The following is an 18152-nucleotide window of genomic DNA, read 5'->3' on the forward strand; positions in this document are numbered from 1 at the left end:
GCTCTGGCTGACCTAGTAAAAAAAAACCTTTAATACGATACCTAACTGTAGGTGAAAATGAGAAATGTCACAAGCTGAAATGAAAATATTTACTAACTAAAGAAACATAGGCAATATAAAGAAATAAATGATGTACAGCACAATGACACAAATGAGTATTTATTTTGTAATTAACAGGTTTGATAAAGTTGAACTTGTCCGGTATTGTTTTTGCAGTTGATGTCAGTGACAGTAATAAGAACAGTTATTTAATACAGTGTGATTATTTTAATATGAATACATATTTTGAGTTTTTCAGTGGAATTGACCATAGTCCTCTTGAATTCCCACTTGCCCTAACAATTCTGGTATGAAACTAAAAAGATAAAGACTCTTAGAATCCCCTTCTTAAAAATATGGCCAATGTGATTCAGTTTTATATATTACCTTTAATTTTCATTCAACTCAGAGTACATATTTCTGCGCAAAGCGAACTTTATCAGCTTAAAATGGACCACAGAGTTTGCCTATTCCCTTCACTTGTATTTTTGGCTAGCAGAAATATTTTCCAGACATATGGCAGTGTTTATGAGAAAACAAAAATATTACTTATTAAATATTTATGAAAACTACAGGTGTCCAGATTTTCATTTTAGACACAACAATATTCTAGTTACCAGATTTTTTTTTTTTTTTTTTTTTTGACTAAGGCAACTTTTACGAAGTCATCGCAAACTCTCAGAGTTTCTGTTCAACGGTGCATGACAGCCATTGCCCGCACAAAAGAGGGGTGAACATAGTCGCACAAGTCCTCCGATATGCATCTTTTTTTATAAAATTTTTCATAACCGATATAACCGAAAACTTTTTATAACTGATATAGAGTGATTAATTAAGCATTCATGTGTACTACAACGCACTGCCTCTGAAGCCTACCTCTGCACCATGACCTTTTCTTTTTTGCTCCTGGGCATCACTGGAGGGACAGGGTGCTGTTACTCCCCGGTAGCAGGATGGGGTCTCACAGCCTGACAGCACAAGCATGAGGCCTGCCCACGGGTTATGGATGGGGCCAGCTAATGGGGGAGTTAGCGCCGGCACTCCCCGCCGGGCCATATGACGGCCCCATCCGTTTCTCACCAAGCCCCCCAACAGACCCACGGGCCCATGATCCAATTAAAAGGCTCCGTTGTCTATTTGTCAAAGGACAGAGGGGCAGGCTAGGACAGTTTAGCGTTTGTTTTATAATAATTGCCATGCAAATCACCTCCAGTTGGAATGAGTATTGTGGATGTGGCCAAGTGTAAAACTAGTGGTAAGTGTTACTGTTTGTTATGCAGCATGCGATTGCAAGGCAGGTATTATAGAGCGCAGAAGAGAGATGTAACCAATTTAAGAATGAAGTATCCCAAAAGTACAATTACTTAAACTTGCATTACAAACTTTTTCTTTCCTTCCCATGGAGAAAACGCATAGCACAGTTATTTAAATGTATTTCCTAATTATTTCAATTAGTTAATCGTGTTTGCATTATTGAAGCTCTTCTAAGCTAAGCGGTGTGACGCAGTTATTTCTGTGGGATTGCAACAACCCTTGCATAAAAATCCCCCCCTCCTGCACACCATCACACACACTCAGACACACACACACACCACCGTCTACCTGCATTACACAATCTGAGAACAGTGCTGAAATCTGTGAAGACATGCGAGAGCGACAGTGGATCATAAACAACGGCTGTGTGTGGTGCAGCTCAGATCCCTGTGCCCAATTAAAGCAGTTAAAGCCAGCGCTGCCAGAGACTTATACGTGTAAAGTTTTCGCACAAACACACACATGCACACACTCACAAAAGATGAGGGAAAGAGAAGGGGGGGGGACTTTATTATCTTTTTTGGTGTGTTTTCTATCAGGTCGTGGAAAAAAAAGGGATTTCTTTTTATGGTTTAATTTAACAATAGCATTTGCGATCAGGGTCTTGGACATCCCAAGGGCATTGCTGGTGAAATTACTGAGACTCTGCGCCATTTATCATAGCCCGACATGTGTCATGTTCCAGACTCCAGTGCGGAGAGGTTACAGCTGAAGACAGCTCGTTCTTTGTTGAGCAGCCATCAAAGACAACATCTCTTATTTATTAAAAGAGAACAGTGAAACCTCCAAAAAAGGAGGAAAACGCAGGGACTGCAGAAATACCTGCCGATTGCAAAAAAATTGCGACATGTTAATCTGCGATGACGCTTGGACATAATTTTAAGCACAAATACATCGGCATCCTTGTTGAAATGCTGACATTTCCAGAGCTCTGTCATTAACACATCTATTCTAGCACACAAGTCAGTTGTGGGAAAAGAGAGTTGCTGCAAAGAAGTCTCTTGTTAGTATAAGTTCAGGGGTAAATTCTGGTTTGATATGAAGATTTCATGTAACCAAAAAACACATATTTATTGACTAACAATGCCATGGACTGAGGTGGTGCAAGAGACATCATGTAATAAGTGGTGAAAGACAAATAACTTTCTGCAGTTAATCTTCTGTTTCTGCCCCAGGCCAGATAAGATAATCATAGCAAAGACTCATGGTCCAATGTTTATGGGATAAGCTCCAGATCACCAGGACCCAGCTAAGGAAAAACGGTTATTGAAATTGGATGGATAATAATAAAAGATACTGACACATACTGCTCTTATTAGCAAATGGCTGAAAACTGTGACAGAAACAAAGTAAAATCTATACCTGCTTTCTTTCCTGAAAAATTACTATTAATTAGATGAACAGGTACCATAATTTATTTCCACTTTTTAACACTGAAAGAAGTTTAAAATTTGCAGCCTCGGGTTACAGATGAAGTGTCATCTATACAGCGTTGCAAAGCCAATCTCAGAAATATCTCAAAGAAAATTAACAGGAATGCATTGTGCACCTGAATGATTCAAGTTCTTGTCAGTGTTTATCATCAAGACCTTTCATGAGGCCTTGGAGAAAAAAAGTGAAGGTTAACTAGTAAAAAGCATGTCCAGGCTATGTACCTTCTAAGGGATTGTGTCCATCTCAGTGGAGAAGAATGAATCTGAGTTTTCAGACCCTCAAAGCCTTAACATCACATCATTAATGATATCTCTGAATGCAGTTTACAACATGCATGTGTGGAGAGCATTCCCAGTTCAAGGTTGCATCCGTGGCTCTATATCAGCAGGAGCTGTGGTAGAGAAGGGCTGACTATTTCATTTCACTGCATTACTGGCTTCTGCATATGTTGCATGACACTGTAATATCTGTTTCACTGCGTTATGGACTCTGCTGTACCGCATGCATAAACAAAGTCCTGTTTTTTTCCTTTGTGGGCTCAGTCACCAGTGGCCATAAATAACCGTCACAAAAAGACCGCATACAGAATATATATCCATTTATATATCCATAAAGGAATTTTCTTTTAGATATAGCATTTAAAGAACATCCACTGTATATACTTTAAAACATTTAATTGGAAACTACATGGGGCCCCATGAAGGGCATGAATGTCTCTTTTGGATATTTTTTGCCAAAATTCAGGAGTCTACTTTGCTGTGTCTTTGATCTTCCAAAAAATCTGAGCATTATCTAGAAGAAAAAAATGGAAGCATGTTCAAAAGCCCTGGTGAACTAGCATTTCAGCTTAGAAGAAACAGCTAGCCTTATGTCGAAGTCTTCACCTGATATATTTTTTAATGTTGGATTTGGAAAACCTGGAAACTGGAGAGCAGTGGGTCTGAGGCCAGAGTGATACATTTCAAGAAGTTGTGTCTGAGCTTTGAAACAAGCCATCCATGCTATCCGTTTCATAGAAGTGCAGAATTTACCCCAAACCCAAGTGAGCCAACTGGAGCTGATATGTTGTCAGGACTGTGGATAGTGAAACTTCCTGGGAACTATCCAACAAGGAAGGCAAGTAACTTTGGGAACTGAGAATGTGTCTCAGTGGATGATAGACATCTTGTCAAGAAAGTGGAAAATACAATGTCACTGAAGGAAGAGACACTGGTGTAAAAATTAATGTTAGGGACGAGCTGGAGAATTCACAAGTTCTCAAAATGTCTGGGAAGTGCTGCAGATGGGCAGAGAAGACATTTCAATTGATTGCCGGACCAAACTCCTCAGCATTATAAAATAAAATAAAATAAAACTAGAATCCAGCAGGTGCAGTGGGTTGGAGCGGGTCCTGCTCTCCGGTGGGTCTGGGGTTTGAGTCCCGCTTGGGGTGCCTTGCGACGGACTGGCGTCCTGTCCTGGGTGTGTCCCCTCCCCCTCCAGCCTTTTGCCCTGTGTTACCGGGTTAGGCTCTGGCTCCCCGCAACCCCATATGGGAAAAGTGGTTTCAGATGATGGATGGATGGATGGATGGATGGATGGATGGAATCCAGCACATGTACTCGAACTTTCGACTGGGACCGTGTGTTTTGCAGGGCTAGGGAAGCAATTCCTAAATTATTCTCAACTATCAACACATTGGAGATTCACAGAAAAGATAAAGGACATTTATAATAGTGTGTTCTGTGATGCGGAAAGGCCCATTCAACACCATGCTGTTCGCACCTTGGAGTAGAGACACAAGTCAATATTCTGACTTCTAATAGAAGTTGACAATGTCCAATTTTCTTCATAATTACAAGTGCAGTACATCTATCTTAACATTTTTAATAAACTCACACCCTTCATTTGCTTCTGTACAGCTTCTCTTCCCATGGGAGCAGCTCTGCTCTGTACATTTCTGTGCATTTTTACTTTATCTACATTGTTTAAGCGTGGGACTCTACCAGATACTACTGGTCCTTCCAACAGCATCTTAAATAATTTTCCAACAGTCTCTGCAGGTTTCTTCCATACCTAATTAATATTATTGTTGCAGTATATAGTGGCTAAATAGATTGTACAGAAATGACAAAATAAAAAAATACAGAATATCCAATGAATTTTACACAAAAATATTCTATAATTCAAAATATTTTAAAATAAATCAGTTTCAAGGTCTAACAAATGTGAACATATCATTTCTTTAATTTACATTACTTTTTACTCTATTTTAATGCAAAATACAGTCAAATGACAAAGTACAACAATAAAGTGTAAGAGGACATGGGAGAATGAGATCCTGATGATGTTATCTTGTGGGATTTTCTGAACACTGCATCCCCTCTCTGTGAAGTGCTCCAGTGCCGTGCTTTCTGTTTTTATTTAGCTGTACTTTCCTCCGTCTCTGACACTTATAGACCTTGTGTGCATTTTATGGCTCTATTCCAAGCCTCAGAAGCACTTTTTCCCCATTATAAATGATAATAATCACAGGCAAATACACAATAATTAGTCACACCAGGTTTATCCATATGGTGTACCTAACTTCTGCTTGGAGGAGACAACAAGCAGCAGATTTCATCCTGCACAAAGGTGGAATAAAACTGGAATCAAGCAAAATCAAGGATTGTAGATTATTCGCAATTATAGATGCTTCTCTATTATAGCACTTACTCCACATATGTCCTGTTTATTATATTCATTAAATATAATAAAGGTTCAGGGGAACAATACATTAACAACTTTTTTCAAGTAACCTTATAAATTATCTACAGTGCAAAATGTGTCATAGCTTATCTGTTCTTATTTTTATTTAATTTCACTCTTTTGTGGATACTAACTACTTCCATGAACACTACTAAAGGCACATATTTGTGTGTTATCAGAAATAATACAAATTAATTACAATTATTAAACTTTTACTTCAGATGCGGTATCCATGGCTTGCGTTGCAGATTTAAAAACTAATAATCACATATCTTGAGATTAATCCAGTTACTTTTTTACCTTGCGAGTTTGTGCAGCACTTCTGCCGGAAGACTGTAGATACGTTCAGTTATAAAGCATAGGCACACTTAAGCAACACGATGCTCCTTGACAATTTAACATACAAGAGTCTATTTATCCCTCACAACACATTTTACTTAGTCAGTCTAAATCGATTCTGTTGCAAACTTCAAATGTTCTTACGATAAAGATGCATAAAAGTCTGTTTTTTTGTTCAAAGTAAGTGTAAGCAGGGGTACATTAATAATGCATTTGATATGTGACTGTTTAAGAGGTGCATCAATAACTGCTGACATATTTCAATATAAAGCAGTGCAAGAAAGAGGAGAGAGGAGGCAGCACGCATTAATTAATTGATTGTACTGGCACATTATGTACAGTATGGCTTAATATGATGTACTGGTTCACTTTACAATAGCACTGGATATGCACATTATAAAAATGCTAAAAGACAGAGGAGTAATTATGCAGAAAGGTGCTGTTTATATTGCCAACATACTCTATAAAGCAGGGGCGATGTTTCTTATCAATTACTGAACACCATTTAAAAGGGGCTTTGGAAAATTGCCATGACAACCTATGTCTGTGCCGTATCTTTCACTTTCAACACCTCATTATATGACGCAACACCTTGTTTTCAAATGTGCGGTTTGTCAGTCTAATATATTTGGAGTCAGCGAGCCCCCATTGTGCACAGAAGAATGAGCAAAGGCTTTTCCATAAACTCACAAGTGCGATCAAATTGGGTCACATTACATTGAGCGGCAGCCGCGTAAAACAGCGCACGTTACCAGCCAAGACGCCCAAAAAGAGGATTATGTGCGGCGCACATTATGAATTCACTAAGGACGTTTCATTACGTGACTTAGAATAATGCATTAAATATGGGAGTTTAGCTCAAAATGTAAAACGTAGCCGTATAAATGAGGCTTGGCTGTGATCACATTAGCAGTGCATGTTATAGAGCATCCCTGGGCAGCAGACTGTAACGGATATCAGCGAAACACTTAGAGCAGCATCACGTGATCTGTATTTCCATCAGCAGGGACATCTGTACATGCCCAATTGAGAAAGCCTCACATCCTGTAGTTGCATATGCGCAGAAGCTGGTCAGTTTGCAGGAGACAAATTAGCCCTGCATCCCATTAATGTACAGTCAGAGTCATCAGTCTCTAATCTCGTGTTGTTATGCTGCTCGGGACGAGTCGAGCTGTTCAGGCAATCTGAAGCACCGAGGGCGATTTGATCCTGCGACCTTCTGTCCGGGGGTGGCGCGCGAAAGCTCCCGCCGCCGGGGGCTGAGCGGAGCAGTGTGTGTTTGCAACCTAAACCAGAGCAGGAATTTGACTGGCGCCCGCCTGAAGCATGACAGGGAGGTCTGCTGGTTTGGTTTAGTGGGCTTGAAGCTTCTTGAGATCAGCTCTTCGAACACCAGCACTTTCTCTCTGTCACTTGCGTTCTTCGTATCCATAACTTTTTTTTTTTTTTGTTTTTTTTCTTTTTAAATCTTTAATCTCCAGAACACAACGTGGTTTTGGTAGGAGCGCTAACACCTCAAGCTAACGCCATTAAAAAATACTAAATCTGTGTTAGTCAGCTTAGCGTAATTCAATTTCCCGGACAGTCAATAGAGATTTGAGTGAATTTGCAAATTACATTTTATCGCGCTCTATAATTTGTTTGCAACTATTTCAAAGCATTTGAATTTAAATGAAATCAAAAATGAAAAGCATAACATATTTACAGCTATGAATGCTGGAGGGTCTTTTGAATATCGCATGCTGATTTTATGAAGTAATGGGTAGACATTTTATTTTCACCGGCTGAGAAAAAAAAATCAAAACATATTAATTTTTTCACATTATGTTTTGTTTGAACTGCATGTTTTGTTTGTTTTCTGCTCCTAGAAGTAGCGGGGAGAATGGACACTAATGGTAAGAGGCCCTTTCGCTCTGAGAAATGGAGATGTCGCTCTCGAACCCCCTTTACTATGTGACTCCACTGCTCTCTACAGGCAGAAGGAAAATGTGCTAAAATGATGTGTGAATAATACCTGGATTTTTTTTTTCCTTTTTTCCCAAATAGTAGGCTGTGTTCATGAAAACCCAACAATGACCCTGCTGATGAGCACAGTCCTGCAACTCACAAAACAAATTACTCTTTGGAGATTGTTATTGTTGTTCTTTTCTTGCTCTATCATGTTCTTCAGTTCCATGCTATATGTGTATTATGTATACTGTATGTCCTGCGCTTTGAGTTTTCTTGTGGCCTCTACCTGATTACTATTTCTATTTTTACTGTTAACATGGTACTAGAAGGAGTGAAATTATGCAAAAGGTCATTAGAGCTAATTTAAGTAATTTTATTACACTTAAAGGTGTGATCCCTGGCAAGATGATTATTCAGATAAAAATCAGGAATGGGCAAAAGCACATTGATACCAAAAAAAATGCAGCAATGGCAAATTAAAATATGCTTAAAAATTTAAAATACTTCTAACATATAGAGTAACATATCAGTATACTCTACAAAAATACATTCCTGGGAAGCATAAAACATTTATAAGTAAAGTAAGTAAATGACCATATAAGTTAGATTGTCTATTGCATGTTCATTGATCTCAGAAATTTAACCTGAAATGTTCTTTTTTAAAAAACAAAAAGTGTTATAAATTGAAAGGGATTATCCTCCTTTGCACCTTTCCACCTCTATTCCCTGTCTTTTGACCTCTGCCAGGGAAGAAGTTATTGTACAAATTTACTTACATTAACAGTTGCTCAGCAGGATGCAATTCTGTGGATTAAGGCCACTGATGAATGAGATGGTGAAAAACTTTGATTTTTAAAAAGTAACAGCTAACAATATTAAACATGCTAGATGTTTAACAAAGGAATGGCACATGAGTTAATCTGAATTTTCTATAAATGGCAACAAAACCAATAAAACATTTCAAGCCAAAAGTAACAACTGTTCTTTCAACCATCTGATTTTTCACACAGACATACACTGTATATTCTAAGAGGACAGACCAGTTCAGGTTCCCATTTTTGATATTTCTCAGTGATCTTAGGCGAATGTATTAGCTGCAGAAACACTGTATGTAATTATGCAAATTATTTGTTTTCCCAGAAGCAGGGTTTTATTCATCCTAAACTGTGGTCAACAAAATCCACTCTCCCCACCTCCGACAAATACTCGCGTGCAAACACACGCATGTGAACACACTCACTGCTGTCCCCTCTTAACAATCCCTTTGAAGTTACCATGGAAACTAATCCCTCATTTTACAGAAGTCGACATTAAACCACAGATGATATGAGCCTGAGCTTCTCGTAGAGTTTGCTTATTGTATGACTTTGGCGAGAACCATTAAGCCATAATGTTGCTATCGAGCTAAAAATGCCTAGTCCAATTAGTTTTTGCTGACTGGATGGCAGATAGTGGCCATGGATCTAATTAAGCCTGTCTCTGATACTAAAGCAATGAGTCGTTACTCCGGCTAGGATTATTGCGGCGTTTGTTGTTTCTAGTATTTTTCTCAGTGCCACTCTTGATATTTAGCTCATGTTCATCTTCACAAGGAGTGGAATGTATAGCAAAACAGAAATACTTTCATTCTTGATGTGAATTTATTTATTTATTCCATTAAGAACACATCAGCTTTTTGTCTTTCTGAATTTTCCATAACATTCTCTTTCTTTTATTTGTTTATGTATTGGGGGGGCAGTGGCGCAGCGGGCTTGACCAGGTCCTGCTCTCCGACTGGTCTGGGGTTCAAGTCCCGCTTGGGGTTCCTTGCGATGGATTGGCATCCCATCCCGGGTGTGTCTCCTCCCCCTCCAGCCTCGCGACCCTGCTCGGGACAAGTGGCTTCAACCAGTGTGTGTATTTATGGATTTGTTTGCTTGTTTTGACTACAGAACCATACTTTTGAATATTTCAGTACATTTTGGTCCTTGAACACTTCAGTAACATGGATCACCTGGTATATCTTGGCACTGAGTCTTGGTTATTTGTTCTTTACATGGCTATTTACCCATCCCTCTGTCTGTGGGCCAGTCAGCAGAGCCAGTCTGTTCATGCATGACCATTATGTGTTGCTGCTCTTTGATCTATCGACGGACACAAGACATACACACGCAACACCATGTTTTCAGCAAATCATTGCACATTTAAACTACTGTTTCGTAGTATTGATTCGTTCACAGGACACATTGTAATGCACACAGTGAGCTCAAAAAGGCTTTTTGAAGCCCTTTATTTTCTGCAGAGAGGTTTGCAACCTCGGTGTCCATCAGCTGAGACAGGAACTCCGTGTGCTGTTTAATATCACAGTGTACTGTGTGCATTTTGCTCCACGTGGGATTTTACCCCAGGCAGCTTTTACAGGCTGAACCCGGGAATGGGGACTATCCTGCATTAACTCTTGTGCTGCTGAACTTTGCTTTACCTCTTTAAAATGCGGGCTGCTGGAACCACCAACAATTCCAGAGGGAAATCCAAACTGGGAAGGTTGATCTTCATCATCTGTGAAAAAGGGTTAAAACATGGGAAGATTTTTTTTTTTTTTATATAAAGAAAAGTTGCCTCTATTTTCTCCATGCTGTCAAAGCAGTTTGTAGAGATCTGATCCTGGAACGCAGCAGAGGGTTGGCGACTTAGAAGCAAATTTTCCTGGCCAAGCAACTGTGCGCCCCCATATTGTATATTTTCACATGATAGATTAGTCAGCTTGTTACATCTGTGAGCGTTAGACAAGAGCACAAAACCGGTGCCCTGTTAGAGAGATTATTGTTACAGAACCTCCTCTTTGGCACACTGGGTAGCTGGCAATAGCCTGGGGCAAAAATGTGACCTGGCCCTTTAAGAGGTGGCAGGGGGATCAGGGAGACAGCCTGTACACTGCCAGACGGAGCAGCTGCTGTCACTTTTAATGACATTACAGGCTGCGGTGGGGCTGTGGCTCCGGGGCTATGCATTCCGAGGCAACAGGAAGGGCAGAGTCGCAGTGCACGAGGCCTCAGCCTGTCCTGCACAGAACGCACACTGCCACCAGCCTTATTCTGCTGGGCGCCTCCTTCTCACTCATGTATATATGCAGCTCATTTTCCATCTAAAATGGGCAGGATCACATCGATGACATCTTATCTAGAACTTACAGTGCCGCTGTCATACATGGCCCTCCGTGCTTCTGTTTTTTTCAGTACCGACCTATCGTACTCAATTAATAGTAGTACATTTACGTTGTATTTTTTTTAGCTGATGCTTTTGCCCATAGCGACTATCATCTATTTACTCGTTTAAAAAGCTGGGTAATTTTTACTGTGTCAATTCAGGGTGAGTACTTTGCTTAGGGACATGACAGAAGGAGGTGGCACTTGAACCTGAGCCATTCAAGTGTAAGCTGACACTACCTGCCACCCAGTACAATATTACAATCAGTGTAATTTTTCATTTACTGGGAGTGTTGATTAGATATTTACCTTTTTATAATGATACACAGTCAATGAAAATAAAATGAAACATCAGTGTCCCTTCCGAAGAAATTATACATGCTCAGTTTCACACATTTCACTTGGAAGCGTGTCAAGACAATTTATGTTTGACCTAGTAATTTCTAATTGATTCCTTTCTGTGTCCCTTAATTATACAGTACTCCTCCTTGTTCTCTGTGAGTGTTTTTTTTTGACCGTTGAGGCACATCGGGTTCTGAAGAGACAAGGCAATACTTCCACGCGAGCAGCAGGAGCTGTACTGATCTGACCTGGCTCGTGACCCACGCTCATAGCCTCCACCTGTGGTGAAATCCAGGGTGCCGTTGCTAAGGACATTGATCTTGATTGTTCCTGCCGGTGTGAACCCTGTATTATTTACAGGCCAGCTGTGTGAAGAAGAAGAACCTCAATCAAACCTGGGAAACCACAAGAGTCCCGCCCCTGGCTACCAATGATGTGAAAAATCATAATAAGTTGAAAAAAAAAGCTCCACCTTCAGAACCTGAAGATTTATTTACTAGTCTCATCCAGTGGTTGGACAGTCCCTACTGTATGTCCATCATTTCCAAAGCTCATTCACATGTAAGCAACACCACTTTATGAGTGTGTAAAATGCACTAGTGCTGTTTTGTTATGTTACAGCCTTGCTGTAGATTCCTTGAATAACCTACATGCCTTTCCCTGAACCAAAAGAAGAGGGAACCGTTTGATTTATTTCAGACTGCAGCCGTAATTTGACATGAATATCTACCTCCAAAGTTATTTCCTTTGAAAGACTCACCATGTCTATTCCAATATCCTGTTTCTCAATCAGGATAGATCACAAGAAATGACAGGGCTGGGTGCTCAGTTGCATTGCAATTATTGCACCACTGCTGCGGAGGTTATACTTACAACTGCAGTGTGCTTCATGGCTGTATTAGAGTTTATGAATATGCTATTTATAAGAGCTACTCCAAAAGCACAGAAAGAGGAAACACTGTGGAAGCGTTGTGTTTAAATAGAAGTGGGTTTAAATAGAAACTGCTTAAGCTTTCATGAGATCATTTCTAGAGTTTAATCTGAACTGTGATTGTGCCTGCCTTTAATACAGTCTGATTCTGCGCTGGAGTTATTATGTTTCCAGCGAAACCTGGATTGTGTGAGTGAGGTGTGGCTGGCGAGGTGTTCGGGAAAGGCCAAAGTCACAGCTCTCACGTCATGTCGGGAAAATGAAAGGGGCTATTTCAGCTGCTGGGGTCTCCCCAGAAATAGGCCTGGTCCTTTTCACCATGTGAACCTGGTGAACAAGCATCAACCCTCGCTCTGACCCACATCAGGGCCACAGGGTTAAATCATAAGCCTGCAGCTAGAACAACAGGATCCCAGCCAGGGCACTAATACCCAGTAATCACTGACCTATTTTACAGGATTTGCAGGGCAAAATCCTGATCTGCGACCCCAACGCCAGCAGTGAAAACGATCTAATGGGGCGGGCCTGACTGCTCCGTTTAATCTGAGAGCACACTCATGTTATTAATTTCTCATTAGGGGAGTGTAGCTCTGCTGATGGGATTATTGCTCGATCTCAATTTCCCACATTGACCTCTACATAGAAATTCTATACGTAAACCATCTGCCCAGAACAACCAATGTCATGTTTGTTTGTTTGTGTTGCCCTGCGGCAGCTTATGCTTTTATGCTGCCTTTTTCATTAGCCACCAGGTTATATGTCTGTGCAAACTATAAGCCTAAATGTTCAGCTTGCTACCTGAGAGGAAAAAATCAACACAATTCAATGAATGTCTCTTCTCCTGGGTAATAATATCACCAGCAGGGGGCACTTTTTTCACTTTTTCAGCCTCAGTGAATTTAAAAAAAAAATCTAAAATTGAAAGCAAAAGAGTGGTATTCTGATAATCTGCAGTTATTGTGGTTCAGCATAAGATAGAACCAAACCAACATGTGTACAAACCCATTACATGTTAGGTAAGTTTCAGTGTCCAAATAGAGGCATACATGAAGTCTCTTCTCTCCAAGAAGAACACTGTAAACTTTTGCCAAGCAGCTTTCTTTCTACATACAGTTATATTACTTTCCAAAAGGCAAGGCAGTGTATTCAGAGTGCTGCTGAAACCGTTTTTAATAGTAATAATGGTAAAAATTACAAACAGTAAAAACACACACACACACACACACACACACACACACACACACACATTTTCAGAACCGCTTGTCCCATACGGGGTCACAGGGAACCGGAGCCTACCCGGCAACACAGGGTGTAAGGCCGGAGGGGGAAGGGGACACACCCAGGACGGCACCCCAAGCAGGATTCGAACCCCAGACCCACTGGAGAGCAGGACTGTTGTCCAACCCACTGCGCCACCACACCCCCTTACAGTAAAAACATTTGTGAAAAATTCACATGTAAGTTTCTAAACAGTACAAATGGGCAAACAGAATATTTATAAATTGTTTAATATACAGGGGGCGTGGTGGCGCAGTGGGTTGAACCGGGTCCTGCTCTCCAGTGGGTCTGGGGTTCGAGTCCCGCTTGGGGTGCCTTGCGACGGACTGGCGTCCCGTCCTGGGTGTGTCCCCTCCCCCTCCGGCCTTATGCCCTGTGTTGCCGGGTAGGCTCTGTGACCCCGTATGGGACAAGCGGTTCAGAAAATGTGTGTGTGTTTAATATACACTGCTAACATTGCAAGATGCCTATAGGAAAGGAATCAGCTTAGTTATGGGGAACATGGTCTGTGATTTACCAGACACTTCTAACTCATGGCCAACATCTTCCTCCTTTATGAGTAAACTGTTGAATGAGAAGAGATCGTGGCACAATAACACAAATCTCTCAATGGCAGCCTGGCATTAAAAGTGGGATGAAGAAATCTGACTTTAAAACACCAACTTCTCAGAAATATTTTACCAGGAAAAAAAAAAAATAGCAGATTTCTCAGGAAAGAATGGATTGTGTTCAAATCAGCTGCAGGAGCTGTGATATAGAATTCATAGGGATTGTAGAAAAAGCTACATTTCCTACATGCTTAACTTATCAAGTTCATTCTTATGTGTGATATATGCTGGGCAGCTACTCTGCATAATTTACAGAGAGGAATGCCAGATTTAATGAAACTGAAATTGAAATTCTGTGTAGTTTGCCTAAGATCATCTTTGAAACAGCTGTATACAAATATAAATCCTTGCTGCAGACTGAATGTTGCATAATGCCTGACATTTAAAAAAAAATAATGAAAATATGTTGCAGTAAATAAAAATTATCTAGATTCTGGCAACAAACAGAGGCAGAGCAGGGAGAGCAGATGACAAGAGAAAATGTGTGTGACCAACTGGAGTAAAATCTGGTGGGTATAAAGGCTGACCAAGGGGACTAACCATGGCCTTCCCAGAACAACACAAAGTTACTGATTATTCAGTTCACTTCAGCAAGACACTGCTCTGGCAGCAGTGCAAAGCGTGGTATAGGCTCTGGACCCCCATGACCCTTAAAATGGAGAAGTAGTGACCAAAAATAGATGGACAAAATGTTGTACAACGCACAAACAAGTCAGATCAGGATGAAATATTTTAATGCAGTCTGATTCTGTTGGCAAAACAGTACATAATTACATATCGCCTATGTAATGGTTGCAGAAGTGGAACGTTTTTACTCAATTTTACACAATCACCTACAACAAGTAAAGGAGCAAGTTTCAAGGACTGTACCAGATTTAAACTAAACAGAAGAAAAAGTCAAACTTTCTAAATTAGTCAAAATTCCAAAATCAGAAAATGTAGGAAAAGGTTATTCATAGTGTTGTTTTTTCCCTCCAGGTTTCAAAATGGTTGCCATGGACCCTTGAATTCAGCTGTTTTTATAAAAAATCAAACATACAAATGGATTCCTCGGAGTACAATCTCAAATACTGACATATTTATTCATTGGTGATCGCAGAGCAAGTAACGTTTTCAAATTTTATAAGATTAATTTTGCTGCCAAAAGGGAAGAGAGATAATCAGCAGGGAATGAGTAAAAGTTGCTTTTAATAATTTCATGAAAAGCCTACAGGTTTGCTGCATATACCTACTGATATCTGATTTTGAACAGATTTAATCTGATGTTACAAGTTTCTTTTTGTTTTATCAGATGTTCTGACCAACGATATAAAATTTGCCCTTATGCATAATGTACAGAGAAACAGTTGATTGTTTAAAGAATCTTTTTTTCTTATAAACACAGGCAGAAAGTTAAAATGTATTTTTTGGTTCGGAGTCCATTGCCTCAATAATATAAATAATAATAAGGGCAATACAATGCGTAGATGCTTAGTCAGTGGTGTTAGACTGTGGGCTTCCTATCATGAACATTCAAGTTATGACTTTTCAAAGGTACCAACATTCCCCCTTTTATTCATTTTTCATTGCATTCTCTTTCCTATTTTATTTTCTATTTTCTCTGTGTTGTGGAGCGAAAATTAATTACATTTATGGTTGTCTCCATTAGTTATAGCAGCAAAATGCAAAAGTGGAAATCATTTCTAGGATGAATTAGCCAACAATCTTCACTGAATAGGGGTTTGTGAAGAGAATGTTTTTTGTTTCAGATTTTTTTAAGTTAGTTTTTATTTTAATGTAGACGTTTGTAAAAATGTTGAAATGAAGTCTTACATTTATTACTATATTTAATGTCTACAGCTATATCCAAGATTTTTACCGAGATGTACCCGTAAATAAAGCAAGGGACATCTGTTTCATTAAACTTTTATTGAATGTGTAGATGATAACTTTGAAAGTACCCTGTAGCTGCTGAACATCTGACATGTTCATGAGATGAATCAGTCAACAGTAGTGACTCCATTCTTCCCAAATAGACTGCAGACACTGCCCTGAACAAGTGGGTTTTGATAACATATGGATGAAAGTGTTGCAGAGTATGTTTAATCTGTCATGCCTTTGTCTGAGGTTTTTGGAAAATGCAGGCGTTAAAAAGTGGACGGACATATGTATTATTCATCTTTTCCTGGTGAGACATGGAAAAAGCAACGTCTGAGTTACGAAAAATGGCACTTCTGACTTTCAGTCCCAGTTGTGGTCATATGTTGAAGACCTAGTGTACCCTTTTGAAGGATTACACTAACTAATGCCGCCATCACAAGGGCTGTTGTAGAAAATTCCTGGATGTCTGATATACAGAAATCACCAGCACACATCTGCCTATGTTATGTCTCCACTATTCATCTCCTTTTTGACCTATATTAGGTTAATTTGTCCTCTGGTTGTGGGCTGTGCCCAGCATCCCTCTAAAAGAGCCAGTCACTCCAGATGTGACTACCGCCTACATGCTGTCCAACTACATGATACCACTACATGACACCACTTACAGTAACTGGACATTGGACCTCCTAGTCAACTGATCTTTTTTACTCACATCACAGTTTCCCCACTGCTCTTTAGCCCATTAGCCAGATAATCTGACTGCAGCGTTGGGGTCAAGGAGCCTCCCTTTCTCATTTGTTTCACGTAATCTTGGCTTTATTGAGAGAATTCTGCTGCATAAATGCTGTATATCTGTAATAAAGCAGTACAGGAGACTATCTATGAGCTAATTAGAATCAAATACAAACTGCCAACAGTCAAAGTGCTAAAGGCCACCTTAAGGCAAGACACTTGTTAACATGGGGCAGGGGTTGGGCTGCTATGTTGCTAAGTGGTTGAAAGTTTATATATTACTTTCGGGTCCAATTAGTTTTGGGCACCAAGAGTTTAACTGACGCTGCAGCTATCCAAGGGATCAGCAATTTCTGAGGAAGTCTGTGATCCTCAGCTATACCTCGGCTGTCCAACCTTTTCTGACAAAGAGCCGCAATCATTAATGTGAACTGGTCCGAGGGCAACACATGTAAAGTTCATATAACTGACCGAATCTTAAATGTACAGTTACATTTATTTATTTAGCTGACACTTTTCTCCACAGCAACTTACAATGTTAAGGTTACAATGATTTACCTATTTATGCAGCTGCGTAATTTTACTGGAGCAATTTAGGGTAAGTACCTTTCTCAAGTGTGCTACAGCCAGAGGGAGGATTGAACCTGCAGCCAAAGGCAGTAGCTCTAACCACTATGCTACCAGCTGTCCCAAACAGCTAAAATGAAAAAATAATTTAATGTATCTTATAAAGAACAGTGTCTGTTCAACTGTAACTGTACAGTATCTAACTGTAACTGAACTACCATGTGGTTGAATAGAATTTCTCGTATTTATGGTAAGTTTAGTATACTGTATATATATCAATTTTACAATTGTTCTCGTGCACATCCTTTCCCTAAAAACTCCAGTTCCATGCAGGTCTTATGCTGTCTTCTTCAGGAAAGGGACTTTATTGAAGGTGTTCCCTGGTTGCCCCCAGAGAGGTCTGTTTTGAATCCCCTTTGTAACGGTGGCACCGTGGCAGCTGCAGCAGCCGAGTGAGCTGTTCATGTTTGGAAAGGGCATATGTCAAACCCAGTCTGCCGAGCAGGATGATGTCGAAGCCACTGTAGTCTAACATACTGCACGCCACTGCTCTTGAAGGAGAGGAGAGTAAAATTTCCACAGTTACAGTGAAAGAGGTAATAGTTAATAGGCAATAAGTTCCTCCGCAAAAACAAATTCTAGCACTTCCTTCTAGGATTATTGTCTATAACCATGGAGAACTGGCAATACTTTCATTTCATTAAAATGACCATTGTGACGGTTTATCATCATATATTGGTACCTTTTCTAAAGGTCTGAAGTCTGGATTGGGCAAACTGAGCTTTAAGGTGAACTAAAGCTTACCTTCACAAAATAGGGGACAACCCTTGCCATGGTTAGCCTTAA

Source organism: Scleropages formosus, chromosome 7, assembly GCF_900964775.1.
Source record: "Scleropages formosus chromosome 7, fSclFor1.1, whole genome shotgun sequence".
Classification (NCBI taxonomy): domain Eukaryota; kingdom Metazoa; phylum Chordata; class Actinopteri; order Osteoglossiformes; family Osteoglossidae; genus Scleropages; species Scleropages formosus.